The sequence below is a fragment of the Pan troglodytes genome, chromosome 18 (assembly GCF_028858775.2).
Source record: "Pan troglodytes isolate AG18354 chromosome 18, NHGRI_mPanTro3-v2.0_pri, whole genome shotgun sequence".
Classification (NCBI taxonomy): domain Eukaryota; kingdom Metazoa; phylum Chordata; class Mammalia; order Primates; family Hominidae; genus Pan; species Pan troglodytes.
In genome coordinates this window covers 72,266,501-72,283,022 of record NC_072416.2, presented here as the reverse complement: position 1 = coordinate 72,283,022, position 16,522 = coordinate 72,266,501, and the positions used below count along the sequence as shown (strand labels likewise).

Below are 16,522 nucleotides of genomic sequence, written 5' to 3'. Positions count from 1 at the left end.
CCTACTCGGGAGGCTGAGGCAGGAGAATCGCTTGAACCCAGGAGTGGGAGATCGTGCCAATGCACTCTAGCCTGGGCAACAAGAGCGAAACTCTTTCTCAAAAAAAAAAAAAAAAAAAAGAATGGATAAATTGTGGTGCATTTTGTACCATATAGTAAAATGAATGAACTCCGGTTTCAGACATTAACAGGGATGAATATGGCCAAAAAACATTATATCGAGCAAAAAGAGTAGTCATGGATAAATGATCACAGCATGAATCCATGAAAAGCTAAAAAATACGCAAAGCTAAGCAAGACATTTTCTATGCCTCTCTATAAAGATAATAATAGAGAAAATCAAGGAAACAACACAAAATTCAGGGAATTCCTCTGGAGGGGGAAGAGAGGTAGATGAAATAAGGAGGGCTGAAGAGGCCTCGGAGTACTGGGTACCTTGTAATCCAGGTGGTGGGTACAGAAGTATTTTTTTTTTCTTTTGAGACGGAGTCTTGCTCTGTCACCAGGCTGGAGTGCAGTGGCGTGATCTTGGCTGACTGCAGCCTCCGCCTCCTGGGTACAAACGATTCTCCTGTCTCAGCCTCCCAAGTAGCTGGGATTACAGGCATGTGCCACCACACCCAGCTAATTTTTTGTATTTTTAGTAGAGATGGGGTTTCACCATGTTGGCCAGGCTGGTCTTTAACTCCTGACCTCAGGTGATCCACCCGCCTCAGCCTCCCAAAGTGCTGGGATTACAGGCATGAGCCACTGCGCCCAGCCATGGAGTATTTCTTATGTTTATTCTTTAAAGAGCACAAATACGATATATACTACTTTGAGTCTATGATGCATTTCGTAGTAAAATCTAAAATGCTTTTAGGTTAAAACATGTTTTATTAAAGCACTACTCTGGCTGTTGCGTAAGACTAGCAGGGAGACCAGAAAGGAACTGTTGCAATATCTCAGGTGGTGGAGGTGGTGAGAAATGGCTGGATGTACTCTGAAGGGCTTAACTAGTAGGGTAGTTGGAGGGTACAAGGAGGGGGCCCATGGGGAAGGGAAGAGGGGAGCAGGGTGGGAAGAGGAAGACAGGAATCAGGGAGATATGGAGGCTGTGGCCTGAGCAACCTTGTGGATGGGGCTGTCATTCACTATACAGAAAAGACAGAAAATTAATGGGTTTGGCTGAGAAAAAACAAAAGTTCTGGTTAAATTTAAGATGTCTTTTAGGCCAGCTGTGGTGGCTCATGTCTGTAATCCCAACATTTTGGGAGGCCAAGGCGGGAGGATCACTTGAGGTCAGGAGTTTGAGACCAGCCTGGGCAACACAGCAAGACCCCATCTCCACAAAAAACTAAAAACGTTGGGCATGAAGGCTCATGCCTGTAATCCCAAAACTTTGGGAGGCCGAGGCGGGCGGATCATGAGGTCGGGAGATTGAGACCTTCCTGGCCAACATGGCGAAACCCCGTCTCTACTAAAAATACAAAATATTAGCTGGGCGTGGTGGTGGGTGCCTGTAATCCCAGCTACTCGGGAGGCTGAGGCAGGAGAATTGCTTGAACCAGGGAGTCAGAGGTTGTGTGACCTGAGATCGCACCACAGCACTCCAGCCTGGTGACAGAGTGAGACACCGTCTCAAGCAAACAAACAAACAAAAAAGTAAAAACATTAGCTGGGCATGGTGGCAGGTGCCTGTAGTCAGTCCTACCTACTCAGGAGGCTTAGGCATAAGGATCACTTGAGCCCAGGAGTTCAAGGTTGCAGTGAGCCGTGATCATGCCATGGCACTCCAGGATGGGTGACAGAGTGATACCACAACTCGAAAAAAAAAGAAACTTTTTTAGACATCCACATGCAGTTGGAAACAGGCAGTTGAACACACCTGTTTGAAGCTCATGGGTGAGGTCAGAGTTAGAGGGATATATCCGAGAGTCATCAGAGTACAGTTCATTCTTAAAACTACAGGACCAGAAGAAAAGATCTAGGGAGGGTCTACCACAGACAAGAGTAGGCGGCTCAGGACAGAGCCTGGGGTACTCTGCTGTCTGAAAGAGAAGCCAGGAAAGAAACAGCCAATGAGGCAGGGGGAAAAACAGCCCTGCATCTGGGAAGCCAAGAGAAGAAAGTTTCGAGAATGAAGGAGCAATTAACAGTGTCAAGTGTTTGAAAAAGTAAGGTGAGGACTGAGAACTGACCACTGGATGGAGGGCAGTGGTGACCTTCACAATGACTGATCCAGGGGTATTGCGAGGCTCAAGCACAGGAAAAGATGCTCAATGTCATTAATCATCAGGGAAATGCAAATCAAAACCACAATCAGATACCACTTCCTGCCCATCAGGGTGGCTGTAACCAACAAGACAGATAATAACCAGTGTTAGTGAGGACGCAGAGACATTGGAACCCTCAGACTTTGCTATTGGGAATGTGAAATGGTGCAGTCGCTTTGGGCAACAGTCTGGCAGTTCCTCAAAAGATTAAATATACAGTCACCATAATATATGACTCAGCAATTCCACTTCTAGGTATATACTCAAGAGAAATGAAAACTTAGGTTCACATAAAAACTTGTACACATGGCCGGGCATGGTGGCTCACGCCTGTAATCCCAGCACTTTGGGAGGCCAAGATGGGCAGATCACGAAGTCAAGAGATCAAGACCATCTGGCCAACTTGGTGAAACCCCATCTCTGTTAAAAATACAAAAATTAGCTGGGCATGGCTGGCGTGCGCCTGTAGTCCCAGCTACTCAGGAGGCTGAGGCAGGAGAATCACTTGAACTTGGGAGGCAGAGGTTGCAGTGAGCCGAGATCGCACCACTGCACACCAGCCTGGCGACAGAGTGAGACTCCATCTCAAAAAAAAAAAAAAAAAAAAAAAAAAACAACAAAAAACCTCGTACACAAATGATTTATAGCAGCATTATTCATAAGAGTGCCAACATGGAAACAACTCAAAGTTCCATCAACCAATACATAAATAAACAAAATGTGGTATATCCATACAAGGGAGTATTATTCAGATATAAAAAGGAATCAAGTTCTGGTACTGCTACAGCATGGATGAACTTGAAAACCCTGTGCTAAGTGAAAGGAGCCAGGCACAGCCTGGTGCAGTGGCTCACGCCTGTAATCCCAGCACTTTGGGAGGCCAAGGCAGACGGATCACAAGGTCAGGAGATCGAGACCATCCTGGTTAACATGGTGAAACCCCATCTCTACTAAAAACACAAAAAATTAGCCGGGCATGGTGGCAGGAGCCTGTAGTACCAGATACTCGGAAGGCTGAGGCAGGAGAATGGCATGAACCCGGGAGGCGGAGCTTGCGGTGAGCCGAGATTGCGCCACTGCACTCCAGCCTGGGTGACACAGTGAGACTCCGTCTTAAAAAAAAAAAAAAAAAAAAAAAAAGGAATAAGGTACAAAAGGCCCCATGCCAGATGATTTATGTAAAATGTACAGAATAGGCAAATCCATAGAGACAGACAGTAGATTACCAGTTGCCAGGGGCTGGAGGATAGAGGAGAATGGGGAATGACTGCCAGTGGGTTGGAGTTTTCTTCTGGGGTGATGTTCCAAAATTGTTTGTGGTGAATAGGTTAAAAGCCACTGACAGCCAGGCGCCGTGGCTCACGCCTGTAATCCCAGCACTTTGGGAGGCCGAGGCAGGTGGATCACGAGGTCAGGAGATCAAGACCATCCTGGCTAACATGGTGAAACCCCGTCTCTACTAAAAACACAAAAAAATTAGCCAGGCATGGTGGCGTGCGCCTGTGGTCCCAGCTACTCAGGAGGCTGAGGCAGGAGAATGGCGTGAACCCGGGAGGCAGAGCTTGCAGTGAGCCGAGATCATGCCACTGCACTCCGGCCTGGGCAACAGAGCGGGACTCCGTCTCAAAAAAAAAAAAAAAAGCCACTGACTTGTATGTTTCAAAGAGATGAACTGCATGGTGTGTGAATTATAGCTCAATAAAGGTGTTACAACAAAAAGAGAGAATGGTGCTGGGTGTGGTGGCTCACACCTGTAATCCCAGCACTCTGGCAGGCCGAGGTGGGCAGATCACCTGGGGTCAGGAGTTCAAGATCGGCCTGGCCAACATGGTGAAACCCCGTCTCTACTAAAAATAACAAAACTTAGCTGTGGGTGGTGGCGGGGCCAACATGGTGAAACCCCATCTCTACTAAAAATAACAAAAATTAGCCGGGGGGTGGTGGCAGAGGCACCTGTAGTCCCAGCTACTAGGGAGGCTGAGGCAGGAGAAATGCTTGAACCCAGGAGGTGGAGGTTGCAATGAGCCGAGATTGTGCCACTGCACTCCAGCCTGGGCTGGAGTAGGGGGCCAGGCACAGTGGCTCACAGCTGTGATCCCAGCACTTTGCGATGCCGAGGGCGGCGGATCTCCTGAGGTTAGGAGTTTGAGACCAGCTTGGCCAACATGGCAAAACCCCATCTCTACTAAAAATACAAAAATTAGCTGGGTGTGGTGGCATGCGCCTGTAATCCCGCTACTTCGGAGGCTGAGGCAGGAGACTCGCTTGAACCTGGGAGGTGGAGTTTGTGGTGAGCCAAGATCGTGCCACCGCACTCCAGCCTGGGTGACAGAGTGAGACTCTGTCTCAAAAAAAAAAAAGGAATGGGATGTAAGAGAGTGGAATGTGGAATGGGATTCAGCTGAGAGATGGTCTAGAATGTGTGTACACTGATGGGAATGAATTATTAGAGGAGAAATTTATGATCCAGGAAAAAGAGGTGAACAGAGGAACAAAGGCCGGGAGCAGCACGAGATAATGGCATCAAGTGTCGTCCTGGAGGGGGGCTACCTGTGGGACAGGTGGCAAAGCCGAGCAAGCGGCACAGACAGTGAGGAGTGTCCCTTTATTGTTGGGGTTGGAGATTTACAGAGAGACCAGATGTGAAATAGTCTTCGAAAAGAGAAAGGGAGTAACTAGGGAAATTTAGGAGGTGGCAAGACAACACTAGGGCCTTTTTTTTTTTTTTTTTATGGAGTCTCACTCGGTTGCCCAGGCTGGAGTGCAGTGGCGCAATATTGGCTCACTGCAACCTCCGCCTCCTGGGTTCAAGCAATTCTCCTGCCCCAGCCTCCCAAGCAGCTGGCACTATAGGCCCGTGCCACCACACCCAGCTAATTTTTGTATTTTCAGCAGAGATGAGGTTTCGCCATGTTGGCTAGGCTGGTCTCAAACTCCTGACCTCAAGTGATCCACCTGCCTCGGCCTCCCCAGGTGCTGGAATTACAGGTGTGAGCCACTGTGCCAATACTACAGTCTTCTAAGAAGTTTGTGGTCACAAATTTGGCAAATTTGGGGAGACCATTTATCAATAAATGTCCCCTGAATGGCTGGTCCATGTCCAAGTTGCTGAGGCTGTCCAGAGGAACTGGCAGCCAGGATCCAGAGGTCAGGGGCAGCAAGGGCCTTGAAGACCCCGCCTTCCATCCTCAGGAGATGCAGCCAAAGGGCTACTTCCACCTCCCAGTACAAGGAACCTCAAAGGAGACCCTCACCAGCACGCAGGTAAATGGAAGGAAAAAACAAAAGCACCTGATTGAGGAGCAAAGCAAAGAGTGCCCCAAAAGGAGAACAGCAGGGACTGTTTTGGAGGCTGTAGCAGCTTTAGAGCCAATTCTCGGTCAGATCCCAGGAGACAGCCATCAATGACTTAACCTAATGAAGCACAGGATAAGCACCACCTCAGACCAGCACAGCTGAATACAACCTTCTTGGCATGCAGAGAAAAGGCACTGAGGCTGGGGGGATGGGTGCTGCTTGCCTCTGGGAGGGAGAGGAGAAAGACGAAAGATAAAGCCCCTCTCCACCCACTTACACACAGCCTGAGGACGTGTCCCAAAGCTCATTCTAAAGGCATGAAGCCACAGCCTACTGCTCCAATGGACCGATGCTTTATGAACCTCTGAGCAATGCTTTATGAACCTCTGAGCATTTTCGGGGGATAGCCTCTCATTTAGTATGCGCAGGAGTCCCAGGACCAGCTGAACAAGGTCAGCCAGGCGGAAGTGAAGATGCTGTAACGCCACGCCAGGTCTGATGACTTCAAGCCCAGAGCTCCTTCCACAGCCCCCACTGCCTTCCCAAAGCACTCTTCCACTAACTGGGGTACAACCATCAAAACATTCGCTGTGCCCCAGATCCCTGCCAGCCTAGCAACCCAGAACACTCCCTGCCTCCTGGGTGGGGGGCAGCACCCAAACCAGGCAGAAGGAGCTGGGGCGGGGGGGTGGGGGTTGGCGCAGGTGGCCAGTTACCGAAAGCCCCTCCCTCCCCAACAACTCAAAAGCAGCGAGGCCTGTCCTTGACCTGTCTGAGAATGGGCCGCTTCACTACCCTGCTTGGTTAACTGAGGTCACCCGCACTGCAACACCCTGGTATCAGCCTCTGGCACAGACCCCTCAGTGCTACCCTAGGGACTCAGGCCCTTTCCACTCCGCAGCACCAAACCCTCGGGCAGCCCCTCCCTTCCTGCAGGACATCCAACTTTGACTTTATATCCATCTGAAATCTCAGCTCTGGTACCTCTTGATGCCGCCCAGAGTTTGTAGCCAGAAACCCAGAAGGCAAGAGCTAACACACTTCTTCAAACCAAGAGCATAACTTGGGCTTTCAATGAAGTCCTAGAGAAATAAACTGTCAGTCTTCTCTGGACAAAGATCGAGGCTGCACCCTAACAGCCTCTTCCTGTAGGAGACAGCTCAAAGAAACAAAAAAAAAAAATAATAAAGAAAAAATAAAGAAACGGCCTCTAAGAGGAGGAAGCTGGGCCCTGAGGCACGGGGAGAGGGTGCGGCAGGGGAGTTGGGGTGAAGGGTCCCTTCAGATCCACCACCTGCTACCTCAGGAGGGAGCCCCACTGTGTTTTGAGTCGGAGTGGGCAGGGGGAAATCCAGTATCTTGCTGTACCTATCTACACTAAGGCATGAAGTAACGTCTAGAAAAACAGTTCTCGGCTGGTTGTGGTGGCTCACACCTATAATCCCAGCACTTTGGGAGACTGAGGCTGGATGATCGCTTCAGTCCAGGGGTTGGAGCCTGGGCAACAGAGTGAGACCTCATCTCTATTTTATGAAAAAAGTTCAAACCATCTGTGTGGGGAAGACCAGGTCTCTCCACATTCTAGCTAGCTTCCCGCCTCTGGCGGCTTTTTTTTTTTGAGACAGAGTTTTGCTCTTATTGCCCAGACGGGAGTGCAATGGCGTGATCTTGGCTCACCGCAACCTCCACTTCCCAGGTTCAAGCAATTCTCCTGCCTCGGCCTCCTGAGTAGCTGGGATTACAGGCATGCGCCACCATGCCTGGCTAATTTTGTATTTTTAGTCGAGATGGGGTTTAACCGTGTTGGCCAGGCTGGTCTCGAACTCCCAGCCTCAGGTGTTCCGCCCACCTCCGCCTCCCAAGGTGTTGGGATTACAGGCGTGAGCCACTGCGCCCAGGCTTTTTCCCCCTTTTTGAGACAGGAGCTCACTCTGCTGCCCAGACTGGAATGCCGGTGGTGCAATCACAGTTGACTGTAGACTCGACCACCTGGGCTCAAATGATCCTACCTCAGGCCCCCGAGTAGCTAGGACCATAGGCATACGCCAGCAGACCTAGCTTTTTTTTTTTTTTTTTTCATAAAGACAGGGTCTTGCTATGTTCCCCAGGCTGGACTTGAACTCTCAGACTCCTGCCTCAGCCTCCCAAGTAGCTGGGACTACAGGTATGCACTACTTTTGTTGGTTTTTTTGTTGTTGTAGAGATGATGTCTTGCTATGTTGCCCAGGCTGATCTCCTGTTCTCAAATGATCCTCCCAACGTGGCCTCCCAAAGAGCTGAGATTGCAGGTATGAGCCACCTTGCTCAGTCCTCAGACTTCTTTGCTTTTTATTTCACCTGATGCTGTTGTTGTTTTCAAATAGATGAGTTTAATCCATTTCACTTGGACTTACGTTACTATCTTATTCAGTATTTTGTCTACTATTTTTTCTGTATTTTTTTTTCTTTTCCTGACTTGGGATGACGTATTATCTCCACCCTCACTTTTTTTTTTTTTTGAGACGGAGTCTCACCCTGTCACCCAGGCTGGAGTGCAGTGGCTTGATCTCGGCTCACTGCAAGCTCCGCCTCCCAGGTTTATGCCATTCTCCTGCCTCAGCCTCCCCAGTAGCTGGGACCACAGATGCCCACCACCATGCCCGGCTAATTTTTTTTTGTATTTTTAGTAGAGACAGGGCTTCACCATGTTAGCCAGGATGGTCTTGATCTCCTGACCTCGTGATCTGCCTGCCTCGGCCTCCCAAAGTGCTGGGATTACACTTTGGGAGAGCCACCACGCCCGGCCAACCCTCACCACTTTTTTCCCCCTCCTGGTCTGGAAATTATATTACTTTTTTTTTAGTGATTAATCTTATATTGTTAGCTTATGTACATTTTCTTGATGAAGTCTTCAGTTTTTCAGTAATGCCATTCTCTTAACAAGGCAGAAATTTGGTGTGGCTTAACAATAAAATTCTCTATTCTTATTCTTCCTTGGTAATGTGGTCAACAATTCTAGTTTTCCCTTAAAAAAAAAAATTAAAAGCCCATTTAGATCCTGTTTTTTTTTTTTTGTCTCTGTGTTTTGCCATCTGTAGCAGACACTGTTGGCTGTCTACCAGCGGCCACTCTCTTTTTTGCTTGCCAACAGAATCCTGATTTGTTTGGGCAGCTAAGGACCCAGTCCTGGCAGATGATGCAAGACTGGCCAAAGCCAACCAGCGCCAACCACAGCAAGCCTGTCCCTTTTTCACCAGGAATTGGTTTGAGGATGGACCAGCTCAGGTCAATGAGACCCAAGGGAGTATGTGTTAGGGCCATCTTGGAAAAATTTTCCTTTCCAAATAAGCAGCCGGGCGCAGTGGCTCACGACTGTAATCCCAGCGCTTTGGGAGACTGAGGCAGGCAGATCACCTGAGGTCAGGAGTTCGAGACCAGCCTGGGCAACATGGTGAAACCCCATCTCTACTAAAAATACAAAAATTAGCTGGGCGTGGGGTCAAGTGCTTGTAATTCCAGCTACTCAGGAGGCTAAGGCACAAGAATCACTTGAACCCACGAGGTGGAAGTTGAAGTGGGCGGAGCGGAGATCACACCTTCCAGCCTGGATGACAGTGATTGCAATAAAAAAAAAAAAAAAAAAAAAAGCAGCAGCAGCACATGAAGAAAAAGCTTCCTTTCTCCGAGGATCTCTGTGCCTTCCTGCCTGGGATGTTACAGGGTGATGATATAATGTCTGGAGCTATGGCAGCCATCTCACGACCATGAGAGACATCTTGCACCCTCGTATGGCAGAGTAGAAAGATCGAGGGTCCTTCACGTTCCTATGTGAACTACTGCCCCAACTCTGGAACTACTGACCTCCACACTTCTTGTTATAAACTAATCCAGTGTTTTCCAGTTTAAGTCATTGTGGGTTACTCTGCTACTTGCATCCTAATATATTGTTAATAGTTAATTCAGGCCAGGCACGGTGGCTCACACCTGTAATCCCAGCACTTCGGGAGGCTGAGGCAGGCGGATCACCTGACGTTGGGAGTTCGAGAGCAGCCTGACCAACATGGAGAAACCCCGTCTCTACTGAAAATACAAAATTAGCCAGGTGTGGTGGCGGATGTCTGTAATCCCAGCTACTCAGGAGGGTGAGGTGGGAGAATCGCTTGAACCCGGGAGGCAGAGGTTGCGGTGAGCCGAGATCACCCCATTGCACTCCAGCCTGGGCAACAAGAGCGAAACTCTGTCTCAAAAAAAAAAAAAAAAGTTAATTCAATTTACCAACATAATGCATCCACTTCTGTGCTCACTGTTGGCACCAACAACCTGCTCTTTCTTCAGGGGTTTACTTTTCTTCTTACTGAAGTACATCTGTAACCATTCTTTCAGCAAAGGTCTGTAGGTGATAAAACTGTCTTAGCCTGTCCAAAAATACCTTTATTTTACCTCATTCTTGAATGATAGCTGGCTATGGAATTCCAGGTTGACAAGGAGCTTCTCTAAGACATTCTTCTGTTGTTTTCTGGCATCCAATGTTGATAAGATATTATTTGTGATCTAATTGTCAATTCTTTGAATTCTTTCTTACCTCCAGTAGTTTTTAACTCTCTTGGTCTGGTCAGGTATGGCGGCTCATGCCTGTAATCCCAGCACTTTGGGAGACCACGGTGGGCAGGTTGCTTGAGCCCAGGAGTTTGAGACCAACCTGGGCAACACGACAACACCCTATCTCTACAAAAAATACAAAAATTAGCCGGGCGTGGTGGCATGTTTCTGTAGGCCCAGCTACTCAGGAGGCTGAGGTGGGAGGATCCCCTGAGCCTGGCAGGTCAAGGCCACAGTGAACCGTGATTACGCCACTGCCGCCCAACCTGGCCTCAAAAAGCAAAATAAAGTTATATTATTATCCGCAGTTTGGCTGTATTATATCTAGTGACATATTATTTATCCTGTTTGATGTTCATGCTGTTTTTTCGAATCTGAAATTTCAAGCCATTATCCCTTTAAATATTATTTCTAGGCTGGGCATGGTGGCTCATACCTATAATCCCAGCATTTTTGGAGGCCTAAGCAGGCGGATCACTTGAGCTCAGGAGTTCGAGACCAGCTTAGGCAACATGGCAAAACCGCGTCTCTATAATAAAAAATTAAAAAATTAAGCATGGTAGCGCATGCCTGTGGTCCCAGAAAGTCAAGACGCTAAGGCGAAAGGATGGCTTGAGGCTGGGCACGGTGGCACACACCTGTAATCCCAGTACTTTGGGAGGCGGAGGCAGGTGGATCAGCTGAGATCAGGAGTTCACGACCAGCCTGGCCAACATGGTGAAACCCCGTATCTACTAATAATACAAAAAATAAGCCGGGCCTGGTGGCGGATGCCTGTAATCCTAGCTACTCGGGAGGCTGAGGCAGGAGACTGACTTGAACCTGGGAGGCGGAGGTTGCAGTGAGCTAAGATCGGGCCACTGCACTCCAGCCTGGGCAACAAGAGTGAAACTCTGTCTCAAAAAAAAAAAAAAAAGTTAGCTGGGCATGGTGGCAAGTGCCTACAGCCCTAGCTACTCGGGAAGCTGAGGGGGCAGGATCATTTGAACCAGGGAAGTCAAGGCTGCATTGAGCCATGATCATGCCACTGCACACCAGCCTGGGCAACAGAGTGAGACTCTGTCTCTATAAAAAATAAAAAGCTGGCCGGGCGCGGTGGCTCGCGCCTATAATCCCAGCACTTTGGGAGGCCAAAGTAGCCAGATCACCTGAGGTCAGGAGTTCGAGACCAGCCTGACCAACATGGAGAAACCCGTCTCTACTAAAAATACACACACACAAAAAAAAAATTAGCCAGGCGTGGTTGCGCATGCCTGTGATCCCAGCTACTCCGGAGGCTGAGGCAGGAGAATTGCTTGAGCCCAGGAAGCGGAGGCTGCAGTGAGCAGAGATCATGCCATTGCACTCCAGCCTGGGCAACAAAAGCGAAACTCCATCTCAAAAAAGAAAAAAATAATAAATAAATAAATAAATAAATAAATAAATAAAAGCTTTAGCCCCAGGAAATGGTCAGTAGCAACTTTTCTCAGGCTACTGTCCAGCTGTGGATTCAAGCAATTTCCTAGCTCAATTCCATGCTCCAAATGGAACACTTTATGGCTCTGTTATCCCAAATTTCTGCTTCCAGACTCAGAGACCAGCAGGCCTGCAGCTTCAGCCTGGCTTTCTTCCTTGTGTTCTTGTCTATTTCTCATCCACAGGGGTATTTATCATGTTGAGTGTGGTGGGGGGTAGAAAAGTGGAGGCGTGCATGAATATATTTTTAGAATTTTATCTTTTTATGTATTACTGCTATGTGTTTAGAGTATAAATTTACAGTGCCATCTTGACTGGATGAATTGGATTTAACTATTCGTACCAGGAAACTGGGCATCCCTGCCAATACTAATCTCTTGGGAACAGGTATCAAACCATCTCTAACAAGATTCTTAGAACTCTAGCCAACACAATGAGGGCAGGAGACTGAGATACCCTGGGGTCAACTGAAGAAAGGCCCAATTGAAACTGCTCTCCCATTCCCACTGCTACCTTCATTCCAGTCCACAGAGGGATAGGGCAGGGCGTGCAGACATGCAAACGGGATCTTTCAGATGTGGCCTGGGCAGGCCTTCACTGACCCAGGTAACACGGGCCTTCAGTCTCTTCCACACCATTTGCCCATTTCAGTCTTTCACCTGACTAGTGAAAACTGCACACTGGCCATACAAACACCCCTGATGGAAGGCCCATCTGACTCTCTTCAAGTCCCCAGTCTGCCAGCACAGGCCCAGCCTGAAGTTCCACTGAAAATCAGAACAATTGATTCAGGAGCCAAATTCTAGTCTAGACTGTTACCAAGCAGCCAAGCAGGTTACTTTTCATTTCCAGGCCAAGATTCTGTTTGTTTATTTTTGAGATGGAGTCTCACTCTGTCATCCAGGCTGTAGTGCGGTAGTGTGATCTCAGCTCACTGCAACCTCCGCCTCCTGGGTTCAAGTGATACTCCTGACTCAGCCTCCCAAGTAGCTGGGACTACAGGCGCCTGCCACCACGCCCAGATAATTTTTCTATTATTATTTATTTATTTATTTATTTTTTATTTATTTATTTTTTTGAGACGGAGTCTCACTCTGTCACCCAGGCTGGAGTGCAGTGGCACGATCTCGGCTCACTGCAAGCTCCACCTCCCAGGTTCACGCCATTCTCCTGCGTCAGCCTCCCGAGTATCTGGGACTACAGGCGTCCGCCACCAAGCCTGGCTTTTTGTATTTTTTAGTAGAGACGGGGTTTCACCGTGTTAGCCAGGATGGTCTCGATCTCCTTACCTCGTGATCCACCTGCCTCAGCCTCCCAAAGTGCTGGGATTACAGGCATGAGCCACCACGCCCAGCCAATTTTTCTATTATTAGCAGAGATGGGCTTTCGCCATGTTGGCCAGGCTGGTCTCAAACTCCTGACTGTTAGGGATGAGCTGCCCCAGGACCACCCCCCCCGCCACAATGCAGCTGACCCTTACCGTGAATACTCTGCAGCTGCATTCCTGAACCCTTATCTAGGCACCACAGCAAGTCACCAAACTTGCTAGATTACAGCCCTCCGGGCGGCACGGGGAAGGTCACAAGAAACGGATAAACCTAAGAGGGATACACCCTCTTGTAAATTCCTATTTTCACAAGATAATACATTGCAAGCTGGTCACGAGAAGATATTCGTAAAGTTAACTGACAAACAACCCCAGGGTGTTTCTCTTTCTCTCTCTCCATCTCCCGGGTTCAAGCGATTCTCCTGCCTCAGCCTCTTGAGTAGCTGGGACTACAGGAGTGTGCCACCACACCTGGCTAACTTTTCTATTTTTAGTAGAGATGGGGTTTCACCATGTTGGCTAGGCTGGTCTCAAATTCCTGACTTCAAGTGATCTACCCACCTCGGCCTCCCAAAGTGCTAGGATTACAGGCGTTGAGCCACCGTGCCCAGCTTCCAAGATTCTTTTTTTTTTTTTCTAAGACGGAGTCTCAGTCACCCAGCCTGGAGTGCAGTGGCACAATCTTGGGATCTTGGCTCACCGCAACCTCCGCCTCCCGGGTTCAAGCGATTCTCCTGCCTCAGCCTCCTGAGTAGCTGGGACTACAGGCACGCACCACCACGCCCAGCTAATTTTTGTATTTTTAGTAGAGATGGGGTTTCACCATGTTGCCTAGGCTGGTCTTCAATTCCTGACTTCAAGTGATCCACCCACCTCGGCCTCCCAAAGTGCTGTGATTACAGGAGTGAGCCACCGAGCCCAGCTTCCAAGATTCTTTAACAATCAAAAGGAAGCAATCCTACCTCCACTCTCTTCCTCCCGGATGATCACAGTGTTGGTTACTGCTGACCACCACTGTGATTTCCAGTTTTACCTATTTCTTTCAGCTGCTAATGTATTTCAAAAGCATGAGATGGGGTGCCCTTATTCATGCAGCGAGGTCAAGATCTTAACATAAATAGCATTCAGAGATGCCCAAACCAGGCCTCCCCAGCCTCATCTCTTATCAGACCCTATTCTCTAAGGTTTACAAACTAATTTGGATCCCAAGCCAGAACTGGCCCACATTTATTAAGATTCTACACTGAAACTAAAAAGACATGTATGTGTCTCTCACTTAAAAGAACCCTAAGAACTCTCAGGGTACAGAGACAATGCTATTTAATTCCTCATCTCTGTACCACTGTAGCGCCTAGCACTGTCCTGCATATAGGAGGCATCAATAAATGTTTGCCCAACTGAGTATCATCTCTCTACATAAGCCCAGGGCTATAAAAATCAAAAGAAATGATGGTTATAAAAAATGCTTTGAAACCATTATTATGAATTATATAAGTATGCATATGAAAGTGATAATTATATTCTGCCCCCACTTTTCCATCTCTGACATTCTAGAAGTGAGAGCTTTCTCTAACTTCTCTTGGACCACCCAGAAACATGAGGCCTCAGGTACAAACCAAATTGAGCAAATCCGAGCCTGTGGGAAAGGGGTGTGCATGTAAAGCTGAAGCAGGTGCCTGGACGACGGCAGGGACAGTGGGAGTGTGCTACTCTTAAGGGCCCAGCAACAGACACCCGGCACGGCTGCTGACCTGGAACTCCTGCAGCTCACTCCCCTAAGCACCGCGAGCTGCAGTCCTCCCAGCTGGGGCTTTCCAGAACACTCACCTGTTCACCTCGGCTCAAAGCATCTCCAGATGAACAAAGTGCGTAGAAAAACTTGGATTCACATTGTGGGTTTGCCACTCGTCAGCTATTGACCATGTAACTTCTCTCATGGTCCTGATCTGTGCAATGGGAATAGCACCCATCTCGAAGGGGTTCCATGAGGATTATATAAAGGCACACATAAAGCTCCACCTCCATGGCTATGGTCATGGGTTGGGCAGATTGAGGGTCACAGCTCTGCAGGAGCCCCATGGCATCACAAGGAAGGCACAAACCCCTCCCACACAGCACTGACTCTGGCTCCACAGCGCCCCAGCCCCACCCCACCTTCCCAGCCCCCACTTCCCACAGGAACTCTCCTCCCTGGGGCCCCACTCCCAGCAGGCACCGGCCTCCAGGAAGGTTGCGGTTTCAGGGCCAGCCCTACCTTGGTTGATCCTTGCCCCTAGACCCAGCAGAGGATGGTGCGCGTCCATCCTATGGGACACGGCCGTAACCCCTTCCCCAGCCCCCACTTTAGCACACCCTGCAGAGCAGAGGCCTGACCCGAGCTGGCTCTAAACAGCTCCCTGAGGCTTGAGGCCAGACAGCCACAAGCCAGGAGCAAGATTCTAGAATACAAAGCTATTATAATAAGGAGTTTCTCTGCAGGGCCTAAAGCCTCAGACATTAATAGAGGCAGAAGATGAGTCGCAGACCCTGAAGGTAGGAGAGAGGGGGATGAACCCAAGTCTCCAGGGGAGACTTCTGGAGGAAGTGGGAAGTGGGATGAATAAACGGTGGACCAGGGGAAGCCAGAGAGGGTCTGGAGTGTATGGGGTGGCATGGCGTGACTGGGGGGGGCGGGGGGAATGTTAGAAGTTCATCTCCCAACGCTGCCCTCTGACTGCCTCCAGGGGGCCATTAAACTGGACCACACTACCTCCCGGGGTGAAGGGACTAAAGTGCTGACAGTCCGCTCTGATTTCTTTTAAAGATAGGATTCAGAATGCCAGGTAGCTTGGCTGCTCATCACTGCTTATGATTCTGATCTTGGTCACACCGCAGATGTATAATAAGGAGCCACTGAGGAGCTGTCAGGGTCCTCTTTTTCCTTCTGTACTCGTCTGCGTGTCTGGAGTATGCTTTGAATCACAAGAGAAAAACACAAGATGCGTGTGTTCTGCACAGTTATTGATCGACACCAGGCAGTGGCAGCCAGACTGGGAAGAGCCCTCACTGACCCCTTAGCCAAGCCCTTTTTCCTACGGCCTGGTGGGTCCTCTCTGGAAACAATCAGGCCAGCTTCCTGCTCTGTCAAGGAGCACAGCAATGGGGCTCCTCTGTTTTGAGGACTTCCTGCAAGCCCTCCAGCCTACCACAAAGTCAGGGCTCCTTGGCTTTGACAGCTATCCTTCCTCCAGGAGGGCTGCCCCTTCCAAAGGTATCAGGGGCAGCTGACCTCAGAGACTGGCATCCCAGGGTCCCAACTGGAGGCTTTTCCCTCTGTAAGGAGGCGGAGCTGGTGACAGGAATACTAACCACCAGCGGGGCACTACTGCTGAGGCCAGAGCTGGGGCTTCAAGGAGGAAAAGGCAGGTGCAGTCCTCCACTTACAGCCCCGCTTGGCGAGCAGGACCACGCTCCCTGCCAAACTCATCCTCATTGAAGTGGGCCCTCCTTGACCTTCACAGAACACGGGTCAGTCCACTCCTCCCCAAGCCCTGGCTTCCCCAGATACATAGACACGCTCTAGCCTGGTTGTGGAGGACCAGGTTGGGGGTGAGAGGATTAGAAGAGAACCT

General features: G+C 49.2%; 1 protein-coding gene across 11 annotated transcripts in view; it reads right to left on the bottom strand.

Moving 5' to 3' along the window:
• Positions 1-16,522, bottom strand: part of ST3GAL2 (ST3 beta-galactoside alpha-2,3-sialyltransferase 2) — a 59,589-nt gene that overhangs the window by 22,201 nt on the left and 20,866 nt on the right. For 2 of the 11 annotated variants that reach the window (XM_063796209.1, XM_063796213.1), the window contains exon 2: positions 2,180-2,330. The exons of 5 other annotated variants lie outside the window; for them this stretch is intronic. The gene's annotated coding sequence lies outside the window, so the exon portion shown is untranslated. Of the gene's footprint in view, positions 1-434; positions 552-2,179; positions 2,331-14,738; positions 14,858-16,522 lie in introns of those variants that run through there. 4 more of the 11 variants (XM_063796212.1, XM_063796207.1, XM_063796206.1 and 1 more) reach the window with 2 other exon arrangements.